The sequence below is a fragment of the Triturus cristatus genome, chromosome 6 (assembly GCF_964204655.1).
Source record: "Triturus cristatus chromosome 6, aTriCri1.1, whole genome shotgun sequence".
In the NCBI taxonomy this organism is placed as follows: domain Eukaryota; kingdom Metazoa; phylum Chordata; class Amphibia; order Caudata; family Salamandridae; genus Triturus; species Triturus cristatus.
Window position 1 is genome coordinate 659,263,934 of NC_140589.1, and position 12,807 is coordinate 659,276,740.

Sequence of the window (12,807 nt, forward strand, 5' to 3'; positions counted from 1 at the left end):
CTGCTGTGATCCAGTGTTAAACAATGCATTATTAGATCTTTAGTAAATTTGGTTTCTTCTTTGACCCATAATCCTCGCCAGAGGGTCAACCCAGCCAGGTTTATCAGATCACTTAAACACGAGGCTGACAATTTCATATGAACAATAAAATTCACAGTAGATCTTGGTACTGCCAGTAATCTTTTGAAGAAATTATTTTCCAGGGTTTGTAGGGAGGCTATATTCGCTCGTCCCCATATTGCTGCCCCATAACAGACCCCTGAAATACATTTACTTCGATATAATGTTAGAATCTCTCGTATTGGTTTGTTACCTAGCTTCGCCGAAAATCTAAAAATGATCTCATTGCATCTTAAAAATGTCATGTTGCACAGTTCTATATGAGTATTCCATAAGCATTTCCTTTTAAAAAGCATTCCGAAATATGAAAAAGTTGACACCCTCTCAATAGGTGTCCCGCCTACATGATGCTGTCTAGACTTTGGTCTAGTACTCCCGCATGTCATGACGAATGTTTTCTTTAGGTTTAGATGTAAATCTATACTAGTCATAAACAATGCAGAATTTTCTATAAGGAGTTGCAATCCATTTGCTGTTCTGGACATTAACACTGCATCGTCTGCATATAATAAAATAGGTGTAGAACGTATTCCTATTTTAGAGGCATCTGCATTTAAAGTTTGTAAAAGGGGGTCGACATTGTTAATATAAAGGGAAAATAAAAGTGGCGCTAGCACACATCCTTGTCTAATACCGCGCATTACTCTGAAGATCGATGTACATTCTCCTGTTTTCGCAAAACGGACCTTAGAAGTTAAAAGACTATAAATCTGAGAGAGATATGCTATAATGTCTATCGGTGCCCCTAGATCTTTCAGTATCTGCCATAATTTATGGTGATTAAGTACATCAAAAGCGCTTGTAAGGTCGACAAAACATAAATACAGCGCCCCTTCCTTTGCTAATGTATATTTTCCTATTGATAAGTCTAGATTCAAACATTGCTCTACTGTGACTCTGCAATTAATGAATCAAGACTCAATTTTAATTGTGAGCACTGCTGACCGCAGTGTAGGCCGGAGGCAGCGATCAGCATGGACAGACAGCCAAGTGGCGTTGACTTGAGCTGCACAGAGTTAGTGGCACCTGAAGCATTCAGCGTGTGCACAGTCAGCGATGATGCATGGTCAGGACGGGCCGCACTGGTAGCAATGTCTTTTGCCTAATTATTTTTGCCTCAATAAGGCCACGTGGCGGTGACTTGTGGTGCACAGAGTTAGTGGTACCTGAAGCATTCAGCATGTGCGCAGCCTGCGATGACGCGTGGTCCGGGCGAGCCGCACTGGTAGCAATGTCTTTTGCATAATTAATTCTGCCTTAATAAGGCTACGTGGCGATGACTTGTGTTGCACTGAGTTAGTGGCACCTGAAGCACTCAGCGTGTGCGCAACCTGCGATGGTGCGTGGTCCGGGCGGGCCGCACTGGAAGAAATGTCTTGTCTAATGAATTCTGCCTCAGTAAGGCCACGTGGCGCTGACTTGTGGTGCTCTGAGTACATGGCATCAGAAGCATTCAGCATGTGCGCAGCCAGCAATGATGCGTGGTTCGGGTGGGCCGCACTAGTAGCAATGTCTTTTGCCTAATGAATTCTGCCTTGATAAGGCTACATGGAGATGACTTGTGGTGCACTGAGTTAGTGGCACCTGAAGCACTCAGCGTGTGCGCAGTCTGTGATGATGCGTGGTCCGGGGAGGCTGCACTGGGAGCAATGTCTCTTGCATACTGTACTGCGGAGTCAAAGGCGGCGGCCTTGTGGCAGGGTGGGGCCACCGCTGTGGCAGACGTGTTGGCCTTCCCAGAAGTGAACCACACCCAGAGTCCCGGCCTATTTATTCACACTCCTACACTGGAGTGGCGTGCGTTGGACCAGCCCACTCCGCTTCCGCTTACAGGGGGGGACAATACAGCTTCATGACTGAGATCTTTCCCACTGCCTGAGGTAACATGGTTGCATCCACTGTCCACAACACTACAAACACCAGCAGTATATACACACATGGAGAGGTCTGTGCTATGCATAGTGAGGTCTGTCTAGCACATTACCGCTACACTTGGCATTGTGTGCATTGTTATTGATGGGTGACTTGCATCCTTCACACATACTTGGTTGCCACATCTCCCAACATTCAGCTATTGTGTGGCTGAGGGGCCATGCCATTTTGGGAAGGTCCGCTGTCCTATTCTGTGCTGCCTCGGTGGTAGTGGAGGGGGGGTGGTCTGGGGGGAGGTCCTGGGGTGGTGGTGGTGGGTATTGTGGCCTTTTTGGGTATCGGAGCTGTATGATCAGTAGCTCTATGACATGTGCTGGTCTTCAGATGTGGCTCTGGGCTGGGCTCCCTTTCATACTGTAAGTAGTCGTCCTGCTTTACACCAGTTAAAGGCAGGTGTTAAATTCTTACTACTAATGCAGCTTTTCGCCTGTTTTTGGATGGCATTGCAAATTTAGCTGGTCGTTGAAAATATCGGTAAGTGCTGTTTTCGAGTTATTTTTGCACGGGAATGCCTACTATGCATATCATTAGCATTAGTTGTCGCTCTCATTTGTGGCGATTTTTTTAGCGGAAGCTATCGCTGGAAAAATGGGGATATCGGCAGTTTTCACCAGGTTGAGATTGGGATGATACTTTAAAATCACAGAAAAAAGTGTAGGTTTAATGACCATTAAAATTAGAAATAAGCATTTAAAAAACCTTTGAAATTCACTGAAAAAAACATAGGTTTCAGACACGTTATAGTTAGAAATTACATTTAAAAAACCTTAGAAATTCACTGAAAAAAACATAGGTTTCAGGGACGTTATTGTTAGTTGGACATTTCACTCGTACAAAACCATAGATTTTCCCCCATTATAGTTAGTTCAGCTAACTATAACTCGCGCACCCGCAATGCACTGCTGATGACGTCACATATTACTTCATTCATGACATGGTCAGTGACATCACTGATGACATCACTGATGACATCTTAAATGACATCACTGATGACATCACTGATGACATCATCCAGTGAATGTGTGTTTCTGTAAGTTTAAATATTTTTCATATATATCTATGCCAAGGTCTATTCAAGAATAAGTCGATGTAAAAGTGCATGAATACATTATTTAGTATATGCATGACTGACTCTATAAGTCACTGATTGAATGTATGTTACTGAATACATGGATTAGTGACTAGACTTTGTGAATGTCTCTCTTAGTCTCTCACTTGGTGTGTAAGCAGGTGCATGGCTTGGTGAGTAGCTACATCAGTGTGTATATGTGTTTTTCATTGATTGTATGAGTATCTGTATAGGGGTCTGACTGTCTATGTCTATGTGTCTATGTGGGTGTGTGGGTGGAGTCTGACTCTGTGCATACATGTCTGAAAGGCCGATTCACTGGTTCTATAGATTCAAAAGGGCTGTATTGATAACTGACTGTGTGAACAGATGTGTTCATTAGTGAATTGATGTCTCAGTTGTATATATGTGAGTAACTATGTATGTTTTTACACACTATATGTGAGTGTTGGGGTGTATAATTGACTACGTGAAAGAAAGTGATTGCAAGAGTGTCTACATACACAAATGTGTACATGTATTAGTGATTGTATAAGAGAGTAAGTATGTGATAGTATCTATATAAATAAGGAAAGTTATGTGTGTATAAATAAAGCAGGTGTTGTGTATATATCTGCATAGGTGAGTACATGGGTGTAGGATTGATTTTTGGCATGACTGAATAGATGTGTGAGTAACTCTGTGGATCAGTAGCACTGTGTAAATGTATATATACGTGTATGAGTGGATATTATACTGATGTATTGATGAGTGACACCGTGTATAAGTGACTGTATCAGTGTATATCTAGCTCACAATATATAGATAGGAATCAGTGGATGGATATCTAGTTTCTGGTATTGGTGTGTCTATCCTTTTCAAAACGGTAGTCTGTATTTTAGAGTGCGTCTATCAAAGGTTATATTACATTGTGAAGAGGTGTGTCGGACTATCACGTGGATGATGTCATCAGTGATGTCATCAGTGATGCCATTTGAGATGTCATCAGTGATGTCATAAGTGATGTCACTGACCATGTCATGAGTAATGTGATATATGACGTCATCAGCAGTGCATTGCAGGCGCGCAAGTTATAGTTAGCTCAACTAACTATAACAGGCAAATTTCTCTGGTTTTATAAAAGTCAAATGTCCAACTAACTATAACGTCCCTGAAACCTATGGTTTTTTCAGTGAATTTCTAAGGTTTTTTAAATGCTAATTCCTAACTATAACGTCTGTAAAACCTATGGTTTTTTCAGTGAATTTCGAAGGTTTTTTAAATGTTAATTTCATATTTTAATATTTATAAAACCTATATTTTTTCAAATTGTTTTTAATATTTGAAACTCTATCATCCTTTTTTTAAACTTTACAAATTATATAATCTTTTATACCTTCCCCACAAAATATGTATATTTTTTTGGGGAGAAAACTATAGTCCCGTACCGGTAGTCTACCAAGCTCGATCGACACGCGAATCCTATCCACCACATTTAAATGATGCGCATTTCGTATCCGACGGGTTTGTGGCACCGCGTCTCGCATAACAACATGTACATATGAGGTCGTGGCAGCTGCTACTTTGGTTTGCGATGGGTACGCACTTCCAAGCCGCGCATTAAGTCATGTACGTATAGGGTCGCGACCGCTGCATGTTGCGTATGCGACGAGTGCACGCTGCAACGCCCTGTGTTACGTCATAGACATACGCCATTCCCTCATTTTATTTTGTCTCAAAACTAAATCTAAAAAACTTTAAAGTGTATATGAGAGCAAGCGATAGTTAAAAATATTTTAAACAGTTATATATTTCTAACTCTAACAAACTTATATTATAATAAATATATTTTCTCAAAATCACATCGGGTGCGGTCTCATTGCCCACTGGCTGCGCGATTGCCATGTAACCATAAAAAAAAAAGCATTTCATTAGTTCATAACATTTCCCATTGTAACAGTTCGAAAACACCACCCATTTTAGTCAATATCTGTACTGCATTTCATGAGACACACCTCTTCTGCTTAGAGAGTTTTGTTGAAAGCTTTTAGCAATATACACATATCTTACCCTACACACAACATGCAACCATCATTTTCATCAATATTCATGCTCAGTGAAGTAGCCTTCCACATATGATACCCATACATCTAAAAGTTACATTACCGAAATTTTCTCCAATACCACAGGTAACGTGGTTGCATACGCTGTCCACAACACAACGTAATATAGTACGGCCCAGAGACAGTATCATGCATAGATAATGAACACATGGACACAGATAGATAGTGGAAGTGGATACTGGCATGTATGCTCGACTCCTTTTTATTACCATGTTGACATATCCAGTGACGTCTGTGCTGGATGTGTGCGCAGTAAGTCTAAACCAGCCTTCAGACAATGGTTGCTGCTAGCATCAACTACAACAGTAATCATTGGATCACACACAGAGATTCAATATTAAAAGAATCAATAATTTATGCTGCAGTAAGGTAGGGACAGTAGATGTGAAATAATACAGAAATAATTCCATTGTAAAAGAACAACAACTTGTGGTATACTGACACACAATCAATAGATTTGAAATAATACACAAAAAGATTATATCATAAACGCTCCATCAGTTCTAGTGCACTCACATAACTAACCCTGGGCATAGTTCGCGAAGTAGCACTTCGCGAAGCTACGCAAAGTGAAGTTCGCACTACGCGAGCTACGCGTAGCACTTCGCGAACTGCGTAGTACCTTGTTCGCACTGTGCCAGATGTCGTTTTCAATGATTGCACAGTGCGGACAAGCAACCGGCAATGTGCAATCATTGAAAATGGCATCTTGCACAGTGCGAGCTGTAGTTTTCTGCTGCTCGAGTAGATTTTTACTCGAGCGGCAGCTTTCTCAACGCGAACTGGTAGTTTCTCATCGTGAGCGGTCGCGAGCATACGCGACCACTCACAATGAGAAACCTGACCTCCTCGCGTTGGGAATCTCTCAGGGAGGTTTATTTTCCATGCTCGCGATCGCCAACTTGATGTTGCTGATCGCGAACAAGGAAAAAGTCTCGCTGGGATGTCATTTTGCTTGCTCGCGGTCGCCAACTTGACGGTGAGGACCGCGAGCAAGCAAAAAATGACCGCAGCACTACGCAACACTACGCTACGCGTGTTCGCACTGTGCTACGTGCAGTTCGCGTAGTGCGAAGTAGCGCGAACTTCGCAAACTACGCGAGCGTAGCGTAGTGCTTTGCCCAGGCTTACACATAACCACATCAAAAGCATTCAGCATGTGCACATCCACCGATAATGCGTGCTGTAGACAGGCCGTACCAGGAGCAATATCTGTTGCCATCAACACTGCATCATCTGCAATACCGACTCAATCTGAATTATGAACACTTGTCTGCAGTGTAGGCCATAGAGAGCGGTCACAAAGGACCCACAGATACGTAAAGTGACTTTACCTACCCAGTTTGTCATCAGCGAAGCAACAAAAAAGAGTGTGCAAAGCCTGCAATGATACATATGCATGGTGCAGACAGTACACACTGGAGCAATGTCTTTTCCTACAGGACTACCTCATCTACAATAGCGACTCAATCTCAATTGTGAACACTGCTGTCTGCAGTGTATGCCAGAGTGAGCGGTCACAAGGGCCCACAGCCACATGGCATTCACTTGAGCTCTATAGTTTGCAATACACAAACTAAAAAAAATGTGTGCAGAGCCTGGAATGATGCATATGAGTGGTGCAGATAGAGCGCAGTGGAGCAATATCTTTTCCTCCAGGACTGCATCATCTACAATACCGACTCAATGTCAAATGTGGACACAGAAGTCTTCAGTATAGGCCAGAGAGAGCGTTCAGCAAGGGCCCACAGCCACGTGGTATTGACTTGACCTCTACAGTTTGCAATACACGAAGCAAAAAAAACGTGTACAGAGCCTACAATGATGCGAATGAGTGCTGCAGACAGAGCACACTGGAGCAATGTCTTTTCCTACAGAACTACCTAATCTACAATAATGACTCCATCTGAATTGTGAACACTGCTGTCTGCAGTGTAGGCCTGTGAGAGCAGTCAGCAAGAGCCCAAAGCCACCTGGCATTCACTTGAGCTCTACAGTTTGCAATACACAAAGAAAAAAACGTGTGCAGATCCTGCAATGATGCATATCAGTGGTGCAGACAGAGCGCACTGGAGCAATGTCTTTTCCTACAGGACTGCATCATCTATAATACCGACTCAATGTCAAATGTGGACACTGAAGTCTGCAGTATAGGCCAGAGAGAGCATTCAGCAAGGGCCCACAGCCACGTGGCATTGACTTGAGCTCTACGGTTTGCAATACACGAAGCAAAAAAAATGTGTGCAGAGCCCGCAATGTTGCGTATGAGTAGTGCAGACAGAGCACACTGGAGCAATGTCTTTTCCTACAGGACTGCATCATCTACAATACCGACTCAATGTCAAATGTGAACACTGAAGTCTGCAGTATAGGCCAGAGAGTGCGTTCAGCATGGGCCCACAGTCAGGTAGAATTGACTTGAGCTCTACAGTTTGCAATACACGAAGCAAAGAAAATGTGTGCGGAGCCTGCAATGATGCGTATGAGTGGTGCAGACAGAGCACACTACAGCAATCTCTTCTCTTACAGGACTGCATCATCTACAACTCGATCTGAATTGTGAACACTACTGTCTGCATTGTTAATTAAAAGCAGTACTCACACACACAACCATCAATACTTTTCCTCACTCCCTCTTTGCAAAATAAAACAACATAAATTACAGAGAACTCTACAATGAATAGATCAAAACAATTCGAATTGGGATTTCATCTCTCCACAGTCTACACTATTCACTTTTCCTTTGGACTTCCATGATAAATGTGGTCATTTCACTAAACCTATAACTGATATAAAAAAACTTCTTGAAGCAAGAATACTAAAACAATATTGTGTATGTTTCAATAGACGTTCTAATTACTTAACTACTGGATTTTGTAATTAAACAATCACCACGCAATCTAAATTGTGAACCCTGCAAACTGCAGTCTACACCAAATCCAGTGGTCATTCACAACTCACAGCCGCATACCATTGGTTTCGGAAGCAGGGAGTTGGTTGCACCTGATCAGAGGGGGTACACAAAAATCATCACAGACTTATGACATCCTCAATCACAGAATCAAGACCCCATTTCACTGTTTGCACCTGCTGTACCACAGTTTACTCCGCCGACTACTGTCAACCAACCCCAATAATCATGTGCAGCAGTTAGCTATGGAATCACAGACTGTGATGCACCTCAACACACGAACTTCTGAAAAAAGCAAGCAGCAGGTAATATCAGACATCATCCATTGTTGGATCAAGACACTGTTCCACAGTTGGGACCTAAAGTTGGATGAACCTGATCGAAGAGAGTACATTCATCTCCACTCTCAAATGCAGTTCTAATATCGTCCATTGTGGAGTCAACACACCTACTTTTGGAACTTAGAGTTGGTTGCAGCTGGTAGAAGGGAATACCTCCATCTCCGCTCTCAGATACAGTTCTAACATCATCCATTGTGTGATCAACTCACCATTCCACTGTTGGGACCTAGAGTTGCTTGCACCTCATTGGAGGGGGTACACAGAAATCATCACAAACTGTAACTTCTAACATCCTCAATCATATATTAAGACCCCATTTCACTGTTTGGACCTGCTCTACCGCGGTGTATTCCATCAATACCAGTCAACTAAGCCCAATAACCATGTGCAGCACTTAAATACAGAAGCACAGAATCTGATGCACCTCAACAGACGGAGTTCTGTGAAAAACCAGCAACAGGTAATATCGGACATCGTCCATGGTGTGATCAAGACACCATTCCACTGTTGGTACCTAGAGTTAGTTGCGCCTCATCAGAAGCTATACACAAAAATCATCACACACTTTAACTTCTGAGATCCTCAATCATAGAATTAAGACCTCGTTTCACTGTTCAAACATACTGTACCACTGTGTACTCCTGCAACTGCAATAAACCATGCCTAATAATCATGTGCAGCAGTTAACTACAGAAGCACAGAGTCTATTACACCACAACGGAAGGAGTTCTGTAAAAATTAAGCAGAATGTAATATCGGACATCTCCCATTGTGGAATCAAGACAACGTTCCACTGTTGCAACCTAGAGTTGGTTCCACATGGTCAAAGGGAGTACCTTCATCTCCACTCTCAGATGCAGTTCTAACATCATCCATTATGGCATCAAGACACCGTTCCACTGTTGGGACCCACAGTTGGTTGCAGCTGGTCAAAGGGAGTACCTCCATCTCCACTTGCAGATGCATTTATAACATCGTCCATTGTGGGATCAAGACACCGTTCCACTGTTCGGACCAAGAGTTGGTTGCACCTGACAGAGGGGGTACACTGAAATAATCACAGACTTTAACTTCTGACATCCTCAATCATAGAATCAAGACCCCGTTTCGTTGTTTCGGACCTGCTTTACCGCGCTTTAGTCCAGCAACTACAGTCAACAAAGCCCAATAATCCTGTACAGCAGTTAGCTACGGAAGCACAGAGTGTGATGCACCTCAACGGAGGGAGTTCTGTGAAAAGCAAGCAGCAGGTATTATCGGACATCATCCAATATGGGATCAAGACACTGTTGGGACCCAGAGTTGGTTGCAGCTGGTCGAAGGGTGTACCTTCATCTCCACTCTCAGATACAGTTCTAACATCGTCCACTATGGTATCAAAACACTGTTCCACTATCGGTACCTGTGGGACTACTGTGTTACTATTATACAGAGCACTCCACTCTCCTGGACCTCAGGCTGGGCTCTGTGTGCCTGTGTCGCGGTAGCTAGCATTAATCTCAGGAGCCTTCCAAGTTTGCAGACCTCGGCCCAGGACCTTCCGCCGGCACGTAGTCAGCCCTCTTTCACATACAGAGGTGTCGAAAGGTGAACTGTAGGGCATATATGCGTCACAGCGGCCATGACGGTTTCTGAGTACCAGCAGGCTGAGAGCATCATTCACGCACCCACCTTCGCTGACAGCATCAGCCTCATGGCGGTGTAAGCTGCGCTGACCTGGCAGATACGTTCGCCAATCCAGAAGAGAACCACACCCAAAAAAACGTGCATTTTATTCATATCCCTACGCTAGCCTTGCGTACGGTGAGCCAGCCCACTTCCCTAAACATTTGGGGGGGGGAGGCACGTACACGCTACCATTCCGTAATCTTCCCTACTGACTGTACTATCATGGTTGCGTCCACTGTCCGCTTCACTCAATAGACCATCAGTGTATGTTGACATGTACATGTCTGTGCTCTGCATACTCAAGTCTGTCCGGCACATCCCCTCAAGACTTTGTATTGTATACTTTTATAACCGAGAATTACTTGCCACCTTCGCACATACTTTGCTCTCATCTCTCCCCGCATTCTGCATAGTGAGACAGAGGTGCCATGCCATGTTTAGTTTGTATACATGGCTAGCCACGGTTCCCACAGTATGTAGTGTCATTGAGTCTGCTACGTGCACATGTTGTTTGTCATGTTGAATGTCATTATATAAGGTAGCGCGTTTATTCACGAGCAGTGGCTCATTCCATTTACATATCGCTGTCTTAAAGAGCATACAAAGGTTTTTCTCACAGGTGAATAGTGCGACCACAATGGCAGTCATTCATTACTATCCAAGAATGTCCAACTACACGGTGCTTCTAAGCTTACAGCCACAAAAAGGACGCCAACTCCCCCAATCACACCAACATTCACACAGCTTTCTAACGACAGTTATCTGCTTTTCAATAACATACACGCCTATGAAATATGAGCTGGCATACCGCATGTCCTTACTGTTTCAAACACAGTAACTTCCTGTGGCAATTTCTATTCCCACCCACACAAACTAACTCCCAAACTTCAACTTGGCCTTCAATTCCTGGTTTGAAAACACATTTCAAGAAACAAACCAAACTAAAAGCTCCTTTGTTCAGAACAGAAGTCTCTCTCACTTCTGCAAAATAAATTTATCGACTGCAGATACCACAAACTTCAAATAAAATACACTCCCTTTTAAATGCTAATCGCCAATTACACTTTGTGAATTGTTACACAATTTTCAACACATGTCACACTCAAGGTCTAGCACACTTTTTTAACACGGTCTCCTACAGCCTTCTAACACGCTTTCAAACTGTTCTTCTTTTAATACCAGACTAAATTCAGACATTCTTTCGATCATCTCTGGAATAACAGGAACAGTGCCCATAATTCTCACCCTCTTTGTGGCCATCCTACTACTAATTCTACTTCTAGAAATGGCTACGCTCTCTATGGTAACAACTATGTCCGACAGAATACGCCTCTACGCCAAGCTACATCAATACTGTAAAAAAACTGAAGAACTTTTCGGCAGCCTGCCTCTATCTATTATCGGAGCTAGATACAACATACCATTTATCTACACTTATGCAATATGCGTACAACCATCGTTTGATTGCAAAACTTGCCCATTCGACTGGCGAATGGATGTATGCCTTGCCAACATCTCAACAATCGCTCCAGATATCCAGCAGGTAATGGAGTACCTTGAAAACTATGAACATGATTGCTCTGGCAGCGGAGCAATGGCGAATGCAATGCAAAAAGGAATCACAGCGCAATGGGATTTCTGCGCAGCCGCAAAAGATCTCCTGCAATGTGAGACCTTTCACAACACTACAGATTGCCTGCCCATTCAAATTACCACTCCAACATTCGAGGAACATTACTAGGCCTGGGCCAAAATTCTGTTCCACTCGTGGAAATTGTGATAATTTGGCATTTTCGCGTTCCGCTGAAAGCACGAAAATGTCAAAATTTCCGCAATCCGCATCTTACCGGTAATTTTTTTCTTGCTCGCGCTGTAAAAAAATACATTCTTGCGTGCGCTGTCTCACGACAGTTTGCGCCCACATTAACGTCATTTGTCGCGCGATCACGTCATTTGTCTAGCGATCATGTCTTTCTTCTCGTGATCATGCACCGCGAGAGTATGAGAAGATTGAAATCTCGAACAGGTCATTCTCCACTGCGAGCGAGAGCGTGAGGACGCGGGCACGTCATATCGAACGTGAAAAGGAGAAAGAGACCCCGAACACGTCATATCCAACGCGTCAGGGAGCGAGAGAACGCGATCAAGTCATTTTGGACACGCCATTGACGTTCGGCGGAAGTAATGTGAAGCTTGAGAACTCGAACATGTAAAATTGTCAATTTGGAGAAGAATATCAGCTCTAGCAGCATGAAACCTTCTGCAAATGATGATTTGGATGAAAACAACTCCTCAGATTGACATTTGGCTGTCCTTTTTTGTGCAAGGAGTCCTTTTTTAAAAAGGTGGGGAGAGGGAGGAAGTGCCACAGAATCTCCAACTTCCTGTTCCTGTCCAGCAGGCTCCTCCCAGTGCTTTGTCAATCTCCTGCTCATTCTGCCTTTGGATTTTGAGCTGGAAAGATCACTCTTTTTGTCTGCTGCATCATTGCAATTGGATTTGAGGATTTTTTAATTGCATATTTTACAAGTAAGTGGTTGTTGTGTCTGTTTGATTGGGGGCATTGCAGTTGTTGTAACTACAATTTATTTTTGGGTACTATCATTTTTTAAATGTTGTGGGTAGTAGTAGTCAGTAGTAGGCCCGAGCTAGTCATGGCCTCAT